Source organism: Lissotriton helveticus, chromosome 1_1 (genome assembly GCF_964261635.1).
Source record: "Lissotriton helveticus chromosome 1_1, aLisHel1.1, whole genome shotgun sequence".
Taxonomy (NCBI): domain Eukaryota; kingdom Metazoa; phylum Chordata; class Amphibia; order Caudata; family Salamandridae; genus Lissotriton; species Lissotriton helveticus.
The window spans coordinates 1,037,096,962-1,037,119,075 of record NC_136057.1 but is presented as its reverse complement, the minus strand read 5'-3'; the positions used below and the strand labels follow the sequence as shown (position 1 = coordinate 1,037,119,075).

The 22,114-nt window shown below is 46.7% G+C and overlaps 1 long non-coding RNA gene across 1 annotated transcript in view; it reads left to right on the top strand.

The window, feature by feature from the left end:
- The first annotated feature begins 639 nt into the window (after nucleotides 1–639).
- Nucleotides 640–22,114, top strand: part of LOC144771980 (uncharacterized) — a 63,551-nt gene continuing 42,076 nt past the window's right edge. The window contains exon 1 of the long non-coding RNA XR_013599578.1: nucleotides 640–785. This is a non-coding gene — a long non-coding RNA (uncharacterized LOC144771980). The remainder of the gene's footprint in view (nucleotides 786–22,114) is intronic.

Here is a 22,114-nt window from a genome sequence, read left to right as displayed (position 1 = left end):
AGGAGTTGGAATAGTAAATTAAACTATTCACTATCCAGCGCCCCAAAGCACTATGCGTTGTAAAGGTATTCGTTGTAAATACCGCGTTGTAAAGGCATGCGTGGTAAAAGTATGCGTTGTAACGTCATATATCCCTGGGCGGGTCGCTTGCTATGCGTGGCCATTTGCGCCATTGCACCGTTGATTTGAGTCTGTGTATGGCTTTCCTTTGGGCTGACTTTTGAAACACAGTTCCTTCCGCCCCTTTTCCTGCGCTTGACTTGCCTGCCATGCTGACCCTACTGTTGCTAGTAGGGAGAGGGTGGCGCTGTAGTCACCCTGTTGTGCAGAACAGGACAGCTTCTGTGCTTGCTGGAGGCGCTTCAGAGAGTCTTCTGGACATTGGAGTTCATGCATCGTGTCTCCTTGTAAGGGCCGTTTCTCTCTCTGTTGGCTGTGTTTGGATTCGTGCCCTGGCTGGTTCCTTCCCCTTGCAGTCACTTGTGGTGGGTAGTATGAGCATTGAGAGCAATGCTGTGGTCCTTTCGCACCACACAGGCCTCCGTGTCTTTTGTTGCTGCTTAGTTGGGACGACTGCAGTACCACTGGCGGCCACTGGGCAGCACTTCTGTAGTTAATGTCCCTTTGTTGCTAGAGCTGCGGGCCGAGTGGTTCTTGTCTACAGTGCTGGGAGGGTACCTTTGCTGCTGCAGGGGCTGTGGGGCGCGGGTGAAGCGTTCTCCTGGCTGTGCTGCAGGGCTTCCTTGTCCATGGCGCACACGTGTCACTTCAGTGGAGAGTAGCAGGTATCCAAGGGTGATGGTGGTGTAAATATGTGCCCGCTTGTTGGTAGGTGCTCCTGTGCATATGCAGACGGTGTTGTCTTTCCCTCGTTGTACTTCCAATTACCTCTTCGAGTGCAGTTTGGGCGGGGTGCAGCTAGATGGTGGTGTTGGCGCTCGTTTCTAGCATTGCAGCAGTCTCTCGTTGTCGAAGGCAGGCCACACGAGGCTGCCGCTGCAGGCTGGAGCTCGCTCACCTGTCGGGTAAATTACATTTCACCGGCTGCTGGGTGGCTACGCTTCTCCTCGGCTGCTGGGTGGCTACGCTTCTCCTCAGCTGTTGTTTCAAAAAGAAAATCCCAAAGCAAGATTTTCTTTTTGAAATTAAAAAGAAAATGTCACCCTCACCATGGGAGCTGAGGGGGCATTTTTAGTTTTTTTACTACCCCTTACTGCCAGGGTTTTCTTGGCAGTGACGGGCAGTAAAAAAACAGCTATATGTCCATCTAAATTAGGCGTGCAGACATATAGCCATTTCTGCCAAGATATGGTTTGCCCGCATCTAAGTTTAACGAGCAGACCATTATATTGTCGGAAACTGTTTCCTGTTGTGACAGAGTATGCTAACTGCCAATATATAAATCAAGCCCTAAGTCTTTATTTTACTTTTCTGTTCAGGAAGTTCGCATGACCTATACTTTGAATTTTACTGCACTCTCCAGGGGCTGCATTAATATTGAAACAAATACTTTTAGATACAGTTTGATTGTTATTGGTATGCTTCAATCCTGGCTTTTCTTTTAATGTGCTACTTAGCACTATTTTACAATGTTGTGAGTGCCTTATAAAAATCTCTCTCTCAAAGAGGTGCATGCATGTGCCCCCCTGTCTGTGTAAACCCCTTTCCTGCTCGGAACAAAACTCACAATATTGACATTTCGGTCCGTGCAGGAACGGGTTGCGGCGCTCCCACAGCGGTGCCTTTCCCCAATAAACCTTAGACCTTAGAAAGGCACCGCCATGGAACCGCCACCGCAGGACTGCCCAACCTGTATTCCAGTCAGAATACGGCAGGCGGGCTGACTATGGGGTTTCACGGTCTTGGAGCGTGGCGTTAGTTTGGTGGCCCACTCCAAGACCATCAAACTTGTAATCAGGCCCTTAATGAGTTGCTATAGAGCTGATCAAACAGCTTTTATAACCTAACATAAAAGGGTAGCAATTTGGGGCTGAACAAAAGCCTCCATCAGCCTTCCTGCTGTGTTAAAGAAAAAAAGTAATATACTCTGGCATGAAGACCACCCTTCTCTTTGGGCCTGATTACGAGCTTGGTGGTCCATGGACCACCAGACTCGCGGTGGTGGGTAGCCATCCGCCGGATTACGACTCTCTGAGCCATCCTGGTTGTGGACCGGCGGCTGTGCACCAGCTGTGCCAGGGAACCACCGTTCCCTGGTGGTGACCCGGCGGAGGGGTAATGGAATATGCTAAGCGGGACTGGCGCAATCCCGCCGAGTATATTACGAGTTCTCTACCGCCAGCATTTTCATGGCAGTAAGCCTGCCACGAAAAGGCTGGTGGTGGGGAAACAAGAGGGCTCCTAAAGAGCCCCCATCCCCCCCCACCACCACGGGGATGCATTCAGGGGGCAAAATATGTGCCCCCTGTCTGCTTGTACCTCTAGTTCCACATTTTTGCCGTTCCCACTGTGGTGACCTTTTTCAGGGCACCGCTGTGGGAAAGGCAAAAGGACCGTCCGCCAGCACGAGTTGAACTCATGATCAGGTGGGTGGTCCTTGTGCCTCTTTGGCACAGCTGTGCCGGCTGAGAGCCCGCGCAACTGCACCAAAGTCGTAATCAGCCCCTTTGTTTTTTAGGTTTCGCCTGTCGAAAGCTGCGCAAGCAGCGTTTCGCGCAGGCGAAATCTAATGAGAACAGTAATGTGGCTTGGTCACCGCCTCTCTGTTCCATTGGCTAGCTCCATAAATGGAGGCTAGCGATTGGAAGAGAGATATGCTTGTCATTCTGCGAGCAGATTCGTGGGCGTTCCTGCGATTTTTAGGCTTTTCTCTACGTCATGCGGCTGTGGGCGTGTTTTTTTTTTTGGGGGGAGTTTTTTTTTTGGTCATTCCGCCGGAAGAAGTCGTCCTTGGTGAGTGCTTGCTGTCCTGTCTTCCCCCGCCCCCCCTCCCGCTGTCCGTGTGCCCGTTACCGACCCCCCTCCCGCTGTCCATGTGTGCCCGTTCCCGCCCCCCCTCCCGCTGTCCATGTTTATTTATTTATTTATTTATGGAATTTTTAATGCGCAGCTAATACCCGAGGGTGTCTAGGCGCAGTATGATGCTTTAGGAAACAGTAATCAGCACACAAACTTATTGGTTAAAGAGCCAAGTCTTCAAAGCCCTACGAAAACAGATAAGAGTGGGGGCAGTTTTGATATGTGAAGGGAGAGAGTTCCACAGTCTGGGAGTTGCTACCAAGAATCGTCTATCTCCCCAAGTGGAGGTTCTTGTTCGGGGCACAGATAGTAAACAGCTAGCTGCTGATCTTAGGTTCCCTATAGGGGTGTATAGCTGAAATGCCTCTCTTAAAAACTTCGGGCCAGTATGATGAGTGGCCTTATAAGCAATACATAAGGCCTTAAATTTGATCCTGCTCTCCACTCTTAGCCAATGAAGATGGCGTATAGCTGCCGAGATGGACTGGCGCCTTGGAATGTTGAGAAGGATTCTGGCTGCCATATTTTGAACAGATTGAAGCTTGTTCAAGATATATTTATGAGTGTTGAGAAAGAGGGCATTTCCGTAATCAAGCTTGGAAGACACCAAGGTGGTAATTAGGGTTTTTCCAGCTGATGATGGTAAGTACGGTAGCAGCTTTTTTATCTTTTTCAACGTATAAAAGGCAGCTGAGACAACCCTATTTACATGGTGTTTGAAGGACAGATGTTTATCAAAGATCACTCCAAGATTCCTGACCTTTGCGACTGGGACCGGAGGAGGACCCATCTGAGTAGGCCACCAAATCGGGGACCATTCTGGAGAGATGTTACCAAAGGTCATAACCTCCGTTTTCTCCGCATTCAGTTTTAGACAATTACTGTGCATCCATGCTTGTACCTCCAGTATCCCCTCCTGGAAATTAGCTGCTACCACTGGGCCGTTCTTATGGACCGCCAACACAAGTTGGGTGTCATCGGCGTAAGTAGTTAGGCGCATCCCATGAGATTTTATGACCCTTGCCAAGTCTGCAACATAAATGTTAAAAAGCGCAGGGCTTAACGACGATCCTTGGGGGACCCCGCATGGCAGTTTAGAAGTCGGTGAATAATAATTGCCCAGTTTGACTGCCTGTTTGCGGTTAGCCAAAAAAGAGGCTATAAGATCTTTGGCCAAATTATTAATCCCCAGGGCTGTGACACGGTCAACCAAGATAGCATGGTCGACCGTGTCAAAGGCCGCCGAGAGATCCAACAGGATGAGCACTGCTGCTCCTCCCGAATCCAAGATGTTTCTAATTTCATCGGAGGCCTTTATCAGCGCAGTTTCGGTTCCGTGTCCCCTCCGGAAACCGAACTGCGTATCATCCAGGAGTTGCCCGTTCCAGCCCCCCCCTCCCGCTGTCGGTTCCCACCCCCCCTTCCCGCTGTCCGTGTCTCCGGCAAAAGCTTCCCCTTTGCCCAAGCGACTTTATTTAATAGCGACAGCAGCAAAAATGTTCGGAAACGTCATGGTTTTGATAGTGAAGCGATGAAAAAAGTGAAAACTGGCTATTAGTGTGCATCGACTGAAGGAATTATATATTTTTTTCTTGTGTGTTATAATTCGGACAAGAATGCGCGTGTGCTTTAGTGCGGGGGCGACCTCTACTGAATTGTAATTGGATTTATACAGCGTTTACTACCCCTGGCGAGGCGTCAAAGCGCTTTACGGCGAGTATTTGCTGATATCACTTAACCACAACTTTATTGATTATTGCATCCCCGTCTAGATGCAGCACACATTTGAGCAGCCAGATATGGCAAGCTGTAATGTCGTGCTCATCAGCGATTTATGTGTATTCTGTTGTGTAATATCCTGACTGTTTTCCGTGCGAAGCCTCCATTGGTCTCCAGTAGGACTCACAATGGGCTGTCATTGGTTAGGGAGTCCTACGGTGAAGCTAGACCATGATTGGCGGGGCAGTGTCCAAGGAACGTCTGTTATTTGTCTGGACTTGCTGCTCGCAGGGCTGTGTCTGACCCGGGTGGTTGTGGGCGGGGCTTAGTTCTGATTGGTTAGAGTTTCCTGCCTGCAGCAGCCTGTGCTGTAATTGGACAGGGCTTGCTGGGCCGGGGGTATTTTTTAGACCCCCTTCACTCCCTGTCTCGGTTGTCAGCTTTTAGTGCCTCCGCCGCAGTCGGTTTACCTCTGCCTCCGTGTCCTCCCCTCTCCAGCACCATGTCGCGGCCTCTGACTGACCAAGAGAAGCGCAAGCAAATCAGCGTGCGCGGCCTGGCAGGTGTGGAGAATGTGACCGACCTGAAGAAGAACTTCAACCGGCACCTGCATTTCACCTTGGTGAAGACCGCAACGTAGCCACCCCCTGCGACTACTACTTCGCCGTAGCCCACACTGTGCGCGATCACCTGCAAGCCGAGCAGAGATACTGGAACTCGGGTGACTGAGGACCCCCATTACGCAGTACAACCAAAGGGGAGGTGTCCCATTTTTTTCTTGTTTGCTTTAGGGTCCATTTCATGCTGGCTTTGCTGCTAAAGGTGCCCATTGCGCAGACTTGCAAATTCAGCTACTATTAAAGTTAATTGAGTACCTCAGTCCGTGCTTTAGCGTTGCTAGTTTAAGATAATAGCTGCCACCGTGGCTGCTCCTCCTTCGTCTGTCATTTCTCATATTTTTATTGTTTTCTGGAAACTTTAAAAGATGTTCAAAAATTAGCAAAAGAGCCAAAATCTGTGGTAAAGCAACAAATCTGTGGTAAAGTAACAAACACGCTATTTCTACACAAAAGTCTGTGCCATGGATATGGGCCATTGTCCACACACACATTATTTGGAAAAGCCTCCCCCTCCCCTAACCCCAGGGAGGGTCTACCATAGCGAGGTAGCAGGTCTGCAGAGGGCGCACAGGGGCGATGATCGGGGGCTCAAAACATTCCCTCCTACGGACGGCTGTGTGTGTGTTGCTCTGTCTGTGTGTGTTGCTCTGTCTGCGTGTGTTGCTCTGTCTGTGTGTGTTGCTCTGTCTGTGTTGCTCTGTCTGTGTGGGTGTGTTGCTCTGTCTGTGTGTTGCTCTGTCTGTGTGGGTGTGTTGCTCTGTCTGTGTGTTGCTCTGTCTGTGTGGGTGTGTTGCTCTGTCTGTGTGGGTGTGTTGCTCTGTCTGTGTGGGTGTGGCTTTGTCTGTGGGTGTGGCTTTGTCTGTGGCTCTGTCTCTGGGTGTGGCTGTGTGTGTGTGTGCAAATGCAATAGGTCTCGCATTTGTGAGAGATCAAGCTATTGGCATTGTAAATGACAATGCCATTTATTTATCTGCTTTCAAAACCAACACATAAATACAAAATTTGTCATTTACAATGCCAATAGCTCAAACTTTTACAAAGGCGAAACTGTTGCATTGTAAATATCTGTCTGTGTGTGTGTTGCTCTGTCTGTGTGTGTGTGTTGCTCTATCTGTGTGTGTGTGTTGCTCTGTCTGTGTGTGTGTGTTGCTCTGTCTGTGTGTGTGTGTTGCTCTGTCTGTGTGTGGTGCTCTGTCTGTGTGTGCAAATGCAATAGGTCTCGCATTTGTGAGATTAAGCTATTGGCATTGTAAATGACAATGCCATTTATTTATCTGCTTTCAAAACCAACACATAAATACAAAATTTGTCATTTACAATGCCAATAGCTCAAACTTTTACAAAGGCGAAACCGTTGCATTGTAAATGCTTGTTTGTTGTTTGGTATATTGTGTTTGCCATGCCATACCAACTTTTTTCAAATCAAAAGAATGACATTTTCCAACATCATTTTATATGTATATTTGGGTAAGTGTCTAAAATCGCTTCCAGACAATTTTCTTTAAAATAAATTAAATATCTTATGGGTTTTTGCAGGATGGTCCTTTACCAAAAAGTAATTGTAGCATAAATACAACTTTTAGTGACTTGGTAAGAAACTTTGCAGGCAAAGCAATTGGTTTCCAGAAAACACCAAAATATAACAAATGTGTTGCAGAAACCTGGGTGTGACATCCTGACTAGTTAACCAACTCAGTCTTTCATCATTTAGATGGATAGATACTACCACTTCTGTTTTTCAGACAAGCATCTTTCACACACATTTCTTTTGAAAAATACTAACAGCCTGGGCGCTACAAGCATGTAGATCTCGCATTACAGTTATCCTTTTACAGGCAGGTCCCATCAATCATGTGTTTTTCAACATCCTTGTAAACCATTAACGACTCCCTACTTTTCTGGCTGCAGAGGAATAACAGACATATTGTACGCATACCCCCAAAACGTTCACAGCGATTAACCAGCTACTTAATTAGACACTTTTAAAAATTGTGGCACATTTCTGCTACTTACCCACTTATTACCAGTCTATCAAACATATCTGTTCGTTTTTTGGCAACACAGAAGAGGGAGATTTAGGAAAAAATAGTAAAAATGTAAGTTCGCTCCTAACTCATATTGAAAAGTAGGGCGTCCCAGACTGGAGTGCTCTATAAGGAATAGCATAATGTGTGGCCCCCGTTAATATCTCGTCTATCATTCCCGTGGGCCTTGCAATATCCTTTTGGTGAAATTTCTCAGTTTGCTCACATTTGACCTGCCTGAGATGTCTTAATTTCACCAGTGAAAAGTCACCTAAAATATCTCTCTCACACACCTCTGCCATTTACCCGTGCGGAGAGTCGTATGAGGTCAATACAAGCTCTGAAAGTGGAGATTTGGGATTAGCGTCAGAATTCAGAAGTTTGCTCCTTTACGACAAAATCCTCACACTACCGTCATATTTAATTCTTCATGTTTTTGCTGAATTACCACACTGCACAATGACGAGTTTTACTTGGTACAGGAATGCTTCTGATAGATCAAAAGGAAATCCCTGGGTATGCACTATAGCTACTACTTGTTATATTGCTATATAGATTCTAACCATTCATACGGTCGTTCATTCTAGCCTTCTAACACGGGCAGAATACTCCAGCGAAAGTGAACATTGGGTAAACATTGGGTAAAGAGTTCCACACTAAAAAGTGAACGTTCACAGTCTGTTTATTTTCAATAGGTTAAAAGCCTCTGGTTACACAAAATTACACAAAATTTTTGGTTAAAAATTCAAAGATAATTCTTTGAACAGGTACAGTAAAATAAATCACAGTTCATTACACAAAGAAAACAATATCGCAGTCAATTAAATCACAATTCTTTACACAAGGAAAATAAAATCACAGTCAATAAAATTGTACAGCACAGAAAAAAAAGGTTTTTATAATCATTACTCGTCCAATACACATACAAATAAATTCTATTCACAAACCCCCTATCACTGTGGCTTTAAGATACTCCTGCCACCTTTCTAGATCCACTGGCCCTTTCTTAGATATTAGTGGTAAAGTATACAGTATTAAAGATACAGTAACATCTGCTACTCCCTTGGCCTTGTTTGGATTTTGGTAACAAATGCGTCTGATAGAACCAAATGCTTTTCCAAACCTATTTTCTCACTAAAAACAGGTGGAAGATGTGTGTTAAAAAAAGGGCCTGGAATTTGTGAATCACATGCCATAACAGACCTGATAATTCTGGCGCCCACATGTTATTTCTCATTCCGTGTCAAATCAATGTGATGGCCGTAACTTGAGTGTTGAAACTGGGTGAAATTGGTAGCATCGCGTCTGGTATTATAACCCATGGGTACCAGCCATCTCTTAATGAGGTGATGATTTTATTTCCGATTGATCTGGAGAAGTAAGGATCTATAGGGCCAGATGTACGAACACATTTTCCCATAGACACAGAATGGGTAAAACTGCTAGATACATCTGGCCCTATGTTTCTCTTTGTTAAGCATCTGGGCCTCAAAATCTCACTGCAGTACTACTTAGCCAGGAGATTGGCCTGAGAGCTGCATCATTTCCATCATGACACTGTCCACCGACATCAATGTTTTGGGTGTGAGGCATTTTAATTTGCTGCGATTTCATTTTCAGTGTTTGTGAGGTGCAGCCTGAGTTTGATTTAAATGTGCCTTTTTTTATTTCTACCTGTGCATACGCCTCCTTGAAGAATTACATGTTTGACATGATTGACTCTGTTTACCTTTGTGCCGAGCCCAGTTTGGTGCCTCGGGTAGTACTGATGGTTCAAAGTCATGAAATGCGCTCCCATGTTGCATGCCCCTTTGCTGGGGATACTTATTTAGCTCTAGTTTCCGGCGACGCCTTCACAGAGGCCTTGAGTGCTACTCGTCACAAGTCGCACTCACATTTGGAGGTGGGGTGGAGCTGTGACTCTCACCAAGCTGACCTCACGTGGTGAGGAAGACCTGACCGCCAAGAGGCTCTGCTCAGACTTCTGCTCCGAGCAGCTCTCGACAGCGACAGGGGCATCAAGCAAGTCATCAACTAAAGGAAAAGCACACTTACAGCGTTTGGGTGTTTTTTTTATTAGGTTTTGCCTGCACGTAGTGCGCATGCGCTAAAAAACCTTATGAGTTCTATGTGGGATCGATGACCCGCCTCTGTCTCCCATTGGCTAGCTCCATAAATGGAGGCTAACCATTGGGAGACAGAGGCTGTCAATCACGCTTTCCCCTGAAACCGCGATTCGGGGGCGTTTCTCGGTCTTTTTTTAAGTCCCGCCCCTTTGTCCTGGGCCGCGCTGTGATTGGCTGCCGGCCCAGGACACCCCCGTGACGTCATTTCCCGGGCCGCGCTGTGATTGGCTGCCGGCCCGGGACACCCCTGTGACGTCATTTCCCGGCCGCGCCGTGATTGGCTGCCGGCCCGGGACCTGACTTGTTTTTTACTGCGACGAATAAAGTTGAAAGCTGTGCTCTTAGCCGCTGCCTCTTCATCTGCATTTTCATGGCGTCATCTGTTTCTAGACACAAATCGCTCCCGAAGAGCGAGGATCTCGTTCTAATCGTCCCAAGGCTCGGTCCCTTCATCAGTAGTCAAAAGGAAATGTGCCCATTACAGTAGCATCGAAATGTTCAGTCCCTTCCCATTGTGTTCTAATTAAGATGTGGCACTTAGAAATAATTACTTGAGCGTCGTCTAAATCAGCAAAAAGTAAATGCTCTTCGCTTTTCCGTTTATTTGATTCTAGCCACGCTGTACACATCCTGCATCTTGCTTGGTGTGTTTCTGAACAGCAGCGTGCCGATCTTCTTCGAGCTGTTCGTGGAAACCGTGTACCCATACCAGAAAGAATTACCTGTGGAGTGAAACCTTATTAAGCAATATTACTTACATTTCACCACACAGGTAAGCGTCAGAAAGCCAAATCTATTGAGTGGTTGTATTTTTCTACGGACCTCATTGCGGTCTACTGCAGCCTGTTGGGAAGTGTTCAGGTATGTGGAAAAGCACCCGTAACAGTGGTGAAGCAGTCCCTAAATATTTGGCGCTGACCTATTGAGATGCACGCACTGGGCCAATATCTGGAATGGGCACAAGCGGTGACGAATCCCTTTATTTATCCCGTTCTACTCCGGGCTACAGGCTGCTGGGTGAGGAGCTCCCGGGATACATCCGAGGCGCTCCGCATCCACCAGGTGTCGAGGGCCGCGCCCAGACCCAGCTGCTGCTCAATTACCCGGGGAGGCAATGTGCTCTTGCGACCACAAGCAGAGCCATTCTTGGGCACCCAGTGACGCTGGGACGACTCGGCCACAAGGGGTCGCTAAGTCTAACTTTCCACTGCAAGTCTGGTTTCAAGAACAGTCACCGGCAAGGAAAGATAAAAAAGTTAATTTACTGATCCTTGTTTGTATTTCTTGCCCGTGTGCTGTTAGTGGGGGGCATGATGCGTGTCTTAGGTCTGTAGAGAGGGCTGCTGCAGCCCGTTCCCTCACTGGTCAAACTGTGCCTTTTTGTTGGTCTTGTGGTTTCACTTCCCCCCGTGCATGGGATCAGTGGCATCCCGTGTCCCTTGTAAACCTGCCTGCTGCTGGGATTGCCTCCTGTACAGCTGCCGGCTCCCGCATCCACAGCTCTGCCCCCTAAAGCTGCTGGGTGTACCACCCTTCTTCCCCATGGGAGCCTGCCTGCCCTTCGCAGCATCCATCTGTGTCCCTTGTGAAGTCTCCTGCGCCCTCTTAGCCCCCCATTCCTGCTGGTGAATACCCCCTATAAAGGTGCCTGCTGTCCGGGGCACCCCTCTGCCCACCTGACCATACCTGTAGTCACAGCTGTCTACCCACGGAAAACTCTCTGCTCTTGGTAGCAGTCCCTCCTTCTGACCGGTGCAAGTTACCTACACATTTGAGCCCCCCTTCTGCTCTACGTATCTGCCTGATGAACACATGGCTATCTACAACCATTCCGCTGTGCAGCAGCTCAGACACACCCATCCAAGGAATGGATTATAGGTGGCCCCCGCTTTGGTGCTTTATTCATGGGACCTAGCTGGCACACAACATAAAAGGGGCTTATGAGAGGTGAGGTGACACTCCCACACACCCCAGACTGCGCCCATAAACTACACACCCATGACCTGTCCGACTTTACCCAACCCAATGCCACACGTTACTGTAGTGGAACACTGCTGTGACACACAAACATTCACAAGCAAATTTCTAGCACTGTGACAGAGGTGGGTCACCAGCTAGCAAACTAACAGGGAGAAACGAGCTATGGGTCTGTCTAAACTCTACGAGCCTGTGCACAAGCCGATCCCTGAAAGTATTTGGCAATCGGCATGCACATTATAAAACATCTTGCAAAAATACGAGAACCTTTCTTCACATTAAAAAAACAAGTGTATATGTTTAAATGCATAAGCATTTCGTCCCTGGACATCTCATCCGAACACTGCATCGACAGGCGTTTGATAAAAGTTTTCATATTTAACCATTCCTGGCACCCTGACAATGCCATCGGTAAATTAAGGGGCGAGTCACTGGTCATGTGTATGTGCTTAAATTCTTAGACAAAGCAGCATTCTAATCTATTAAATCAAACCCAATAATTTTTCGTACAGCCACATCTTACTCTTGCATATTTAAAGGTGTTCTCATATGTAATGATTAAAAAACGAGGTTCCGTAAAATAAAATACTTGCCAAGGATCACACTTTTATAAAGTAGGAAAGCTGAACTTGATCGCAGATTTTCTAGTTCCTAAGTGCATAGTTTAATCCATAGAAGAGGTCTCTTTGTCTTACCCTTTTCGTATTGAAAGCTACTGGTTTGCACATACTTCTTGGCGCATTAAGGTAGGCGCTACATGAAAGTTCAGCTTGCTTTAGACTTGAGGGTCGAATTGGACCTTGAACTGAGCCAGATCAGTGCATCAGGCTCGACCTCTCAGTGGCTCACCCACCTGTACTGTGTACTACTATTTATCTGTTTTCAAAACCAACACATAAATACAAATGTTGTCATTTACAATGCCAATAGCTCTAACTTTTCCAAAGGCGAAACCATTGCATTGTAAATGCTTGTTAATTGTACATTCATTTTGCCATGCTTATAATTCCACAGATGTCACCTGCGACAGTGTCCCCGGTGTACTGGAATTTCCTTTCACATTGGCAAATATGTTAAGTTCGTTTGAACTTCGACCTTTAGGGCTCTGTCTACAGTCTTGCTATTTTAATAGTGTCATGGGCAGACTACAATGATTAGCAAAGATAGACTGTTGCTCAACTAGGGTGGATTCAGAGGGAGCCTGCAACTCCCACAGAAGAGGAGTAATCGAACCCGGTCGCAATCCCGGAAGGTGATGCAGGCAGAACTTCCGGTAAAACAGGAGAATCATTTCTCTCTCAGTGGTTTCCTACTCGGAAGGCCGCCGCTGGCTTTATAGAACATCCTGCCAGGCATGCACAGGAAGAACATTCCCAGGGGAAGCAGTGAGGATTGAGAAATAACCCAACTGCTTCATCCTTTCTGGCATTGGTGAACGGCTCATACAAGAAGTAAACATTCTAGAGTAGGACAAGTTAAATTGACAAGAGCCACAATCTGATTATGTCAAGCTCAAGAACTAACAAGCATTTGCAACGCAATAGGTCTCACATTAGGAAAGTGTGAGCTATTGGTATTGTAAATGACAAATTTTTTATTTATGTGTTGGTTTTGAAAATAGCAAAATTAATAGCTTTGTCATTTACAATGCCAATAGTTATAACTTTCGCAAATGTGACCCCTATAGCATTTGTAATGCAATATGTGTTGTATTTACGTGACTTAGATGTATTGATATTACTAATAACAATGGCTTTTAATTTTTTAAAATAATTAATACTTACATGAAAGTTATTGTAATTTATAATGGCAATAGCTTAAACTTTTGTAAATAACTTTTGTGATGATTATGTTCAGTATATTTTATTGTGACTAAAACACAAGAACAGAAGTGAAATATTAACATCTTTTTGTGACATTTGTAATGAAGCTTGAAACATTGAGAGAACATATTTGAACCAGTTGTTGTTGAATGGGTGCACAGATTGATGCTGTGGTGACGACGAGTGATGCTGTGGCGTTCAGTAATGCTGTGGTAGCGCATAGTGATGTTGTGGTGCCCCTGAGTGATTCTGTGGTGGTGCTGAGTGATGCTGTGGTGATGCAATAGATAGATAGAGTGAGTGCGATAGAAAGATAGAGTGAAGGCGATCGATAGATAGAGGGAGGGCGATAGATAGAGGGAAGGCGATGGATAGAGTGAGGGCGATAGATAGACTGAGGGCGATAGATAGATAGATAGATAGATAGATAGATAGATAGATAGATAGATAGATAGATAGATAGAGTGAGGGCGATGGATAGATAGATAGATAGAGGGCGATAGATAGATAGAGTGAGGGCGATCAATAGATAGAAAGATAGAGTGATGGCGATAGATAGATAGCGTGAGTGCGATAGATAGACAGATAGAGTGAGGGCGATAGATAGATGGACAGATAGATAGAGTGAGGGTGATAGATAGATAGATAGAGCGATAGATAGATAGAGGGCGATAGACAGCGTGAGGGCGATCAATAGATAGATAGAAAGATAGAGGGATGGCGATAGATAGATAGCGTGAGTGGGATAGATAGACAGATAGAGTGCGGGCGATAGATAGATGGACAGATAGATAGAGTGAGGGTGATAGATGGATGGATAGATAGATAGATAGAAAGATAGATAGATAGATAGATAGATAGATAGATAGATAGATAGATAGATAGATAGATAGATAGATAGATAGATAGATAGATAGATAGATAGATAGATAGATAGAGGGGGATAGATAGAGGGTGATAGATAGAGTGAGGGTGAAAGAGTGAGGGCGATAGATAGATAGAGTGAGGGCGATAGATAGATAGAGTGAGGGCAATAGATAGATAGAGTGAGGGCGATAGATAGATAGAATGAGTGAGGGTGATAAATAGAGTGAGGGGCGATAGATAGAGGAAGTGAGGGCGATAGATAGATAGACAGATAGAGTGAGGGCGATAGATAGAGTGAGGACAACAGATAGATAGAGTGAGGGCGACAGATAGATAGAGTGAGGGCGACAGATAGATCGAGTGAGGGCGACAGATAGATCGAGTGAGGGCGATAGATAGATAGAGTGAGGGCGATAGAAAGATAGAGTGAGTGCTAGAGATAGAGTGAGGGCGATAGATAGATAGAGTGAGGGGGATAGATAAAGTAAGGGCGAGAGATGGAGTAAGGGCGAGAGATAGAGTGAGGGCGATAGATAGATAGATAGATAGATAGATAGATAGATAGAAAGATGATAGATAGATAGATAGTGTGAGCGTGATAGATAGATAGAGTGAGGGTGATAAATAGATAGATAGAGTGAGGGCGATAGATAGATAGATAGCGTGAGGGCGATAGGTAGAGTGAGGACGATAGATAGATAGATAGATAGATAGATAGATAGATAGATAGATAGATAAAGTGAGGGCGATAGATAGAGTGAGGGCGATAGATAGAGTGAGGGCGATAGATAGAGTGAGGGCGATATTTAGAGTGAGGGCGATAGATAGATAGAGAGAGGGCAATAGATAGATAGAGTGAGGGCGATAGATAGATAGAGTTAGGGCGATAGATAGATAGAGTGAGGGCGATAGATAGATAGATAGATAGAGTGAGGGCGATAGATAGAGTGAGGGCGATAGATATTTAGAGTGAGGGCAATAGATAAATAGAGTGAGGGCGATAGATAGAGTGAGGGCAATAGATAGATAGATAGAGTGAGGGCGATAGATAGATAGAGTGAGGGCGATAGATATATAGATAGATAGATAGATAGATAGAGTGAAGGCGATAGATAGATAGAGTGAGGAAGATAGATAGATAGACAGATAAAGTGAGGACGATAGATAGAGTGAGGGCGATAGATAGAGTGAGGGTGATAGATAGAGTGAGGGCGATAGATAGATAGAGTGAGGGCAATAGATAGAGTGAGGGCGATAGATAGAGTGAGGGCGATAGATAGATAGAGTGAGGGCGATAGATAGAGTGAGGGCGATAGATAGATAGAGTGAGGGTGATAGATAGATAGATAGATAGATAGATAGATAGAGTGAGGGCGATAGATAGATAGAGTGAGGGTGATAGATAGACAGATAGAGTGAGGGCGATAGATAGATAGAGTGAGGGCGATAGATAGATAGAGTGACGGCGATAGATAGATAGATAGAAGGATAGATGGTTGTGTGTGCTTGTGTGTGCTTGTGGTAATGTGTGTGGTTGTGTGTGTGGTTGTGTGTGTGCTTGTGGTTGTGTGTGTGGTTGTGTGTGTGTGGCTGTGGTTGTGTGTGTGGTTGTGTGTGTGTGGTGTGGTTGTGTGTGGGGGGTTGTGTGTGTGTGCTTGTGTGTGGGGGTTGTGTGTGTGGTTGTGTGTGTGGTTGTGTGTATGTGTGGTTGTGTGTGTGGTTGTGTGTGGGGTTGTGTGTGTGGGGTTGTGTGTGTTGTGTTTGGGGTTGTGTGTGTGGTTGTGTGTGTTGTGTTTGGGGTTGTGTGTGTGGTTGTGTGTGTTGTGTTTGGGGTTGTGTGTGTGGTTGTGGGTGTGGTTGTGTGTGTGGGGGGTTGTGTGTGTGTGTGGGGGGTGTTGTGTGTGTGGGGGGTTGTGTGTGTGGGGGGTTGTATGTGTGCATTGGCGCAGCGAGACCTAAAAATGTAGACACTACATGTAAATCGTTTTTTTTTTTTTTTTGAAAACCTTTATTTTCGCAATATTCAGGTACAGGTACGGGCCTACAACCTGCATGGCCGGCCGCTAGTACAGTTAGGTCCAGACAAAGAAAGCATACCATCAAAACAACGGTTCTCCACCCGCAGTTCCTGGAACAAAAGAAGAGAACATTCACCCTGAGCAGAACACAGATATGGCAGGAGCAGGGAAGGTTTCTTTTTTTTAAAGGTGTAAAGAAAAACAGGATCCGGTTACGTAGAATAAATCAATAACAAAATAGGGAATTACAATAGAGCAGGGTATACACTGACAGGATCACTGTGAAGGAGACGTCGGCTCCGGTACATCAGAAACAGGATAAACAAAAAAAACAAAAACGCGCAGCACCGGTAAAACATCCCTAACTAATGCCTATAAGCCCCATAGGAGCATCCCTCCCAACTGAACGGACTAGCAACGAATTAAAGAGACAGACTACCCAGATCCCGAAGAAGAAAGGAAATAGAAGGAAAAGGAAGGGCCATAGAAACAATAAAAGGACAAGAAGAAGAAGAACCCATCCCCCACCCTGCACCACTGTAGATGGCTACGGCCTACCCCCCCTAACAGCGTGCCTGTCGCCCGTAAGAACTAAAACCCCAAAAAAGAAAAGTCCTTAAAGAAGGAAAGAAAATAGTGTCAAGGAAGACAAAGGAGGGCCCTAGGCCAACCCCCGACCCCTCCCACCCGGCGCTCACCCGAAGTACGAAAAACAATACAAAATCAATTAACAGCCTCAGCGCAATACCACCACCTCCCACCCCGGCCCACCCCATCGAATTCACCCACCCGCGAGGCAGTCTCAAAAAAGGAAGCACAATGAAGCTCGGGCCCCTAAGATCAGGAGCACCCATTGAAACAGGATAATGTAATGTAACGACCAAAGTGTTCAGAGAGTAGAGTCACAACAGCGGGAGCACCCAGTTAAATCAGGATAATGTTAATCGTTCGGCAGTTCAGATCTCACAGGAGAGTATAGATCTCCCCAAGCAGCAACAATGGCGCCCCGAGCGCACTCGAGTCCCACGGGCCCGCAAGAAAAACAGTACAGGTTACATCAGGCACGTAGAGTTGGGCCGGGCTTGAAAGTACATACTGGAGCACACAAGGTAATAAGTCGCATCCACGGTCGGCCGCGGCCCCTCCGCAGGGAGCTGCAACCTTCATCCCACAAGGAGTGACGGGCAAAGCTGATGTCGGCTCACAATTAATCATCGATCCAATGGTAATCAAAACATCCTCACGCCAGGTCCAGAACGTAGTCTTCTGATCCCCTGGGGGCATAGAGTCGCCATCTCCCAGTATCCAACACACCCGGCCGCCACCACGACCAGGCAGAACCCATCGAGTCGCCATGTTCTAGGGAGCACTCCCTCGGCGCAGTGCAGACGAACTTCGGGACCGCCGGCCCCCGCCAGACAGTTGGTCTAGGTGCATCGGTGCCCCGTTGATAAATAAACACAATACGCCTCTCTCCCCACACATTGGTCTGCCAGACGGGCCCCCCCGGCCCAAGGAGTACCGCAGCAACATCATGACTCCACCGGTAACAGAGAGCCGGAGAATCAATATCAATGCAATGTAAACTACCAACAGCGTACCTCCAGGGAGACAAAGAGCAGGTCTCATCGTCCGACCACCGATGAAGGAAGCCGAGGGGGGGGGGGGGGGGGGGGGAAGAAGCAAACCGCACCGGGGGAGAGAGCATCACGTCAATTACGGGCACCAGCTGCGGCGAGGAGTAGATTGGTCACCATGACGGGAGACCGGCGTCCCACCGGCCTGTGTGGCCGCTATTAGTCAACTGGCGGCCGGGTGTAGGGCAGCGCGAGGTCCCGGCTGCAGGCAGCGGGCGGGCCGCACCCCGCGAAGGCGCACAGCTCCGGCCATGGAGCGCAGATTTTCATCGGAGTCAGATGTCTCAGCTCCGCGGCACTTCCGACGCGCAGAGGCTCCGTCTGCGCACAGGACATGCGGGCAGATCGAGCGAGGAGGGAAGAAGGTCGGCGGAGCCGGGACCCAGTGCGGCCATCTTGGTCGCCGGCCCGGCTCCGCCCCCCGTAAATCGTTTTTTAATACGAGATAAAAAATCCAAACTCCAATTCGTGGGGTAATGCTTGCTGGGTGAAAATAGAGTACCCTTTCCTCCCTGAGTGAGGGCGATAGATAGATAGATAGATAAATAGATAGTTGGCTTTAATCCCACCTGAGACTTTGTGTGAGTGTTTGCTTATGTCTGTGTGCTTGCCAACTTGTGTGCCTGTTTTTGTGTGTAAGAAAAGTGAGAGAAAGAGAAAGAGAATCAGGACACTCTGGAGATATTTTAAAGGGAATGCGTGGAATGTGTGTATGTGTGTGTGTGCGTGCGTGTGTGTGTGTGTACACGCTTGAGAGTATATAGGATTGTGCTAAACAACAACAAATAACAGGATGGCATTAAGAAGCAGCAAATATTACAAAAGAAGGAACTGTTAACATATCATCCTGTTTGGCCTTCATTTTGTGTAATGAGTTAACCTGTTTTGTTTACATCAATGCATTTCTCATATGTTTTGATATGTGTTGCAACTGGTACAGAAGTCATTATGTATCATCATATCTTGCCCTTGGCCCCGCACTACTTGCCACACCTCTTGCTCATATTAAAGAGTACTTGCACTTATTTTTACCCATTTAAAGCACTGATCGTACTTCACCCCACTTGCTTGTTAACCAACTCAGGGGCATATTACCAACAACTAGCGATAATTATCGCTTTGTTGGTTTAGCGGCGATATTTTTATCGCCGAGCTGCGGCGATTTTTATCGCTTAGGAGCCTTGATATTATCAAGGTTTATCTCCTAAGCGATAAAAATCGGCCGAAATGCATGAATATCGCTGAAAAGTCAGCGATATTCATGCATTACCGAGCTAATGCTCTTAGCCATGTCATCCACCTACCATTGGATAACATGGCTAAGAACTGCTATGGGGCAGGTGTTAGCTTTTGGAGATATTCACGCTTAGCGTGAATATCTCCAAAAGTTGGTAATAGGAGATAGCGATGTTAGCGACTGTTTCCAGCCGCTAACATCTTGGCACGCCCACTTTGCATGTCATTAGTGATAAATATCACTGACATGCAAAGCGGGGCCCAAGATGGTCGCTATCCCCTACTAGCTGTCGCTAACTAGTGTTAGCGACAGCTAGGTAATAGGGAGATAATTTTATCTCCGCTTTCTTGGCTTTTAAAGCCAAAAAAGCGGAGATAAACCCCCTTGATAATATGCCCCTCAGTCACTGCTCGCCAATTCATCAAACCAGACACTCCTTTAGCGGACTCCTTTTCTAATTACAGTTTGGCACCCTTGGGTATGTGTTAGGGTAACACAGAGGCGGCATGCCAACAGATCACCCAGACACGTCTTCCCAGTTATGCCATGCCATGCGCAACTGGTCATGGGGAGGTTCGCCCCTATTTCTTATCTCGCGCTAACCTCCAACGTGGGGTCAGTGCGAGTGAGCGTGACTTTGTCAGGTTTTACCCTTCGATGCAGTACTTTCTATAAAACTTTTTTGTTTTTAAATAACTCTACATATGAGAGATACAAGACTCTTGTCCCTGCAGCCCTGGGCTTTTCAAGTCTTGTGAAGTTATTCACAGCTAGTCCTCTAGCTTCTTTGCTCTCTTGATATCAGGTTTGAGTCGGTACGGGTGTCCTCGATTGGCAACAGTCGTGATGCTGAAGCCCACTGCTCATGACACCTGGGTCTCCCTTTGGCCTTCCAGGAGGGCTTCTCTTGAAGCTATTGCATTATGTAGAGCGGTGTGTTCTGGCTTTAGCTCCCAATTCTCAGGGATGCTGCGGAGGTCAGTATGTCTTCTGAGTGCTGTGTCTGTGTGTGTTGTGTCACCGGTTTCCATTTGGTGATGAATGACCCGTTCCTTTTGATGTAATCATAATTGTTCACTGCAGTTATCATGATGCCTTTCTGTCCACTACTTGGAGGAGGCGTGCTTCGAATGGCAACCTGAATTTGCCTTTCGGGCGCCGATCAGGCACTAGAACCCAATCTCCTACTTGAATAATGGAGTCCTGGGCTCCGCAGGACAGACTGGCTTTGTGGTTGTTGCTAGATCTTCTTTGTTCAGTGGTCTGTCTCTAAATCGCTTGGGAGTCCACCTTTCTGTGTGGGGGATGTTGCCACTCACGCTCTTTCGAATAAGACGTCAGCAGGTGTTCTTTGTGTGGTGCTGTGTTGGGGTGTGCCTATATGCTCCAAGGGCATTAGTTTAGTTTAGTTTTACATTTATAATGCCCAACAGCTACCCAAAAAGGGTTTCCCGGCGCATTGCAAATGACTTCCTTGATGTCAGCCTGCTGTTTGCACCAAATACAGATTGCCATGTTTAGCATGCGCATTAGCCTCTTGACTTGTCTTGAGGCCAGCGGGCTGTGATATTCCTGTGGGTGTTTGCAAACAGCAGCAGGTAGTCTTTGCTGTCATCGACATTTGCATCCAGAGAACCACACTTCCTCCTTAGTTGTGCATTGGTCTTGGTGGCTCCAAGGTAACCTGTGTGAGCGAGGACTAGTCTTGGCATTCATAGCGAGCGGGGTATTACCCGTTGGTGTTCCCTTAGGAGATTTCCAGATTATCACACCAAGGTTTGCAGCACACCATCAGCTGGTACTTTGAAAGTTGTAGTGTCCACTTCTCAATGTGGCAGGGAGGGTGGGATGCTAATCCCGCAAATAGTGGACTGAATGGGTTGTGATCTGTAACAACCCTGAATGGTCGCCTGTAGTGACACAGATTAAAGTGATGGCAAACCCCACTTGATGGTGAGGGCTTCATTTTCTATGTGGGCGTATTTCTTCTCGATCTCTGTGATAGCCTTGCTGGAAAATGTGACAGGAGCCCACTTGTCATGGTCAGCACATTGAAAGTGGACTGCTCTGAGGCCAATGTGGCTCATGTCCACTGCCAGTTCAGATTCCTTTGCTCGGTCAAAGTACACCATTACTGTGTTTTAGATGAGGGTGTTTTGATTAATTGAAACACACCTTTCTCTGTTTCGCCCCATGTCCATTGAGAATATGTTTTGGTCTGATGTTGCAGGGATCCTGTGAGTGTGGCAAGATTTGAGATGAATCACACGCCGTATGTAGCGAGGCCAAGGAAACCTCGGACTTCAGCAGCAGATGTCAGTGTGGTTGTCTCCTTGATGTCAACAAACTTGCTTGGATCTACTTTAATGCCTTAGTTCGGAAATATGTATCATAAGAATTCCTTTTCCCAACGAAAGAATTGACACTTGTTGCGGTTGAGGGTTAGACTAGCAGAGCTGATCCTGTTGAGGGCAGCTATCAGGTGGTGACGGTGACCATCAAGGGTGGGGGCATGGATGAGAATATCATTGCTGACATTGATGATGCTTTCGAGTCAGGTAAAGACTTCCCAGATTGCATTTTGGAATACCTTAGCCACAGATGAGATGCCTAAGTTTAGTCTGCAATTCCAGGGAAGGCCAATATGAGTGGAGAACGTTGTGATATATCCACTGTCCTCATGGAGTTGTAGTTGATGGTAGCCTGAGTTCAGCTTGAGCTTTGAAAACCACTTGGAACCATTGATGTTAGTGATCAGATCATCTGTTGTGGGTGAAATGTGGCTCTCATCTGATAGCCATGTTGGAGTGTCGCATATCAATGCAGATGTGGATGCAATTGGGCTGCTTGGGTTAGCAACCATGGGGGACAACCATTTAGTGTGTCCCAACACTTTTTCAGTGACCCCAGGCTCTTCACATTTCAGCAGCTTTGCCTTCACCGCTGGGCGGACCAGAAATGGAATACAGTGGTGTTGTATTCTGACAGGGCACAATATAGAGTTGATATGTAGTGATATTTGTTGCCCTTTTAGGTGCCCTAGGCCAGTGTGAAAATGTGTGGAAAATCACTGCTCATGTGGTCCAT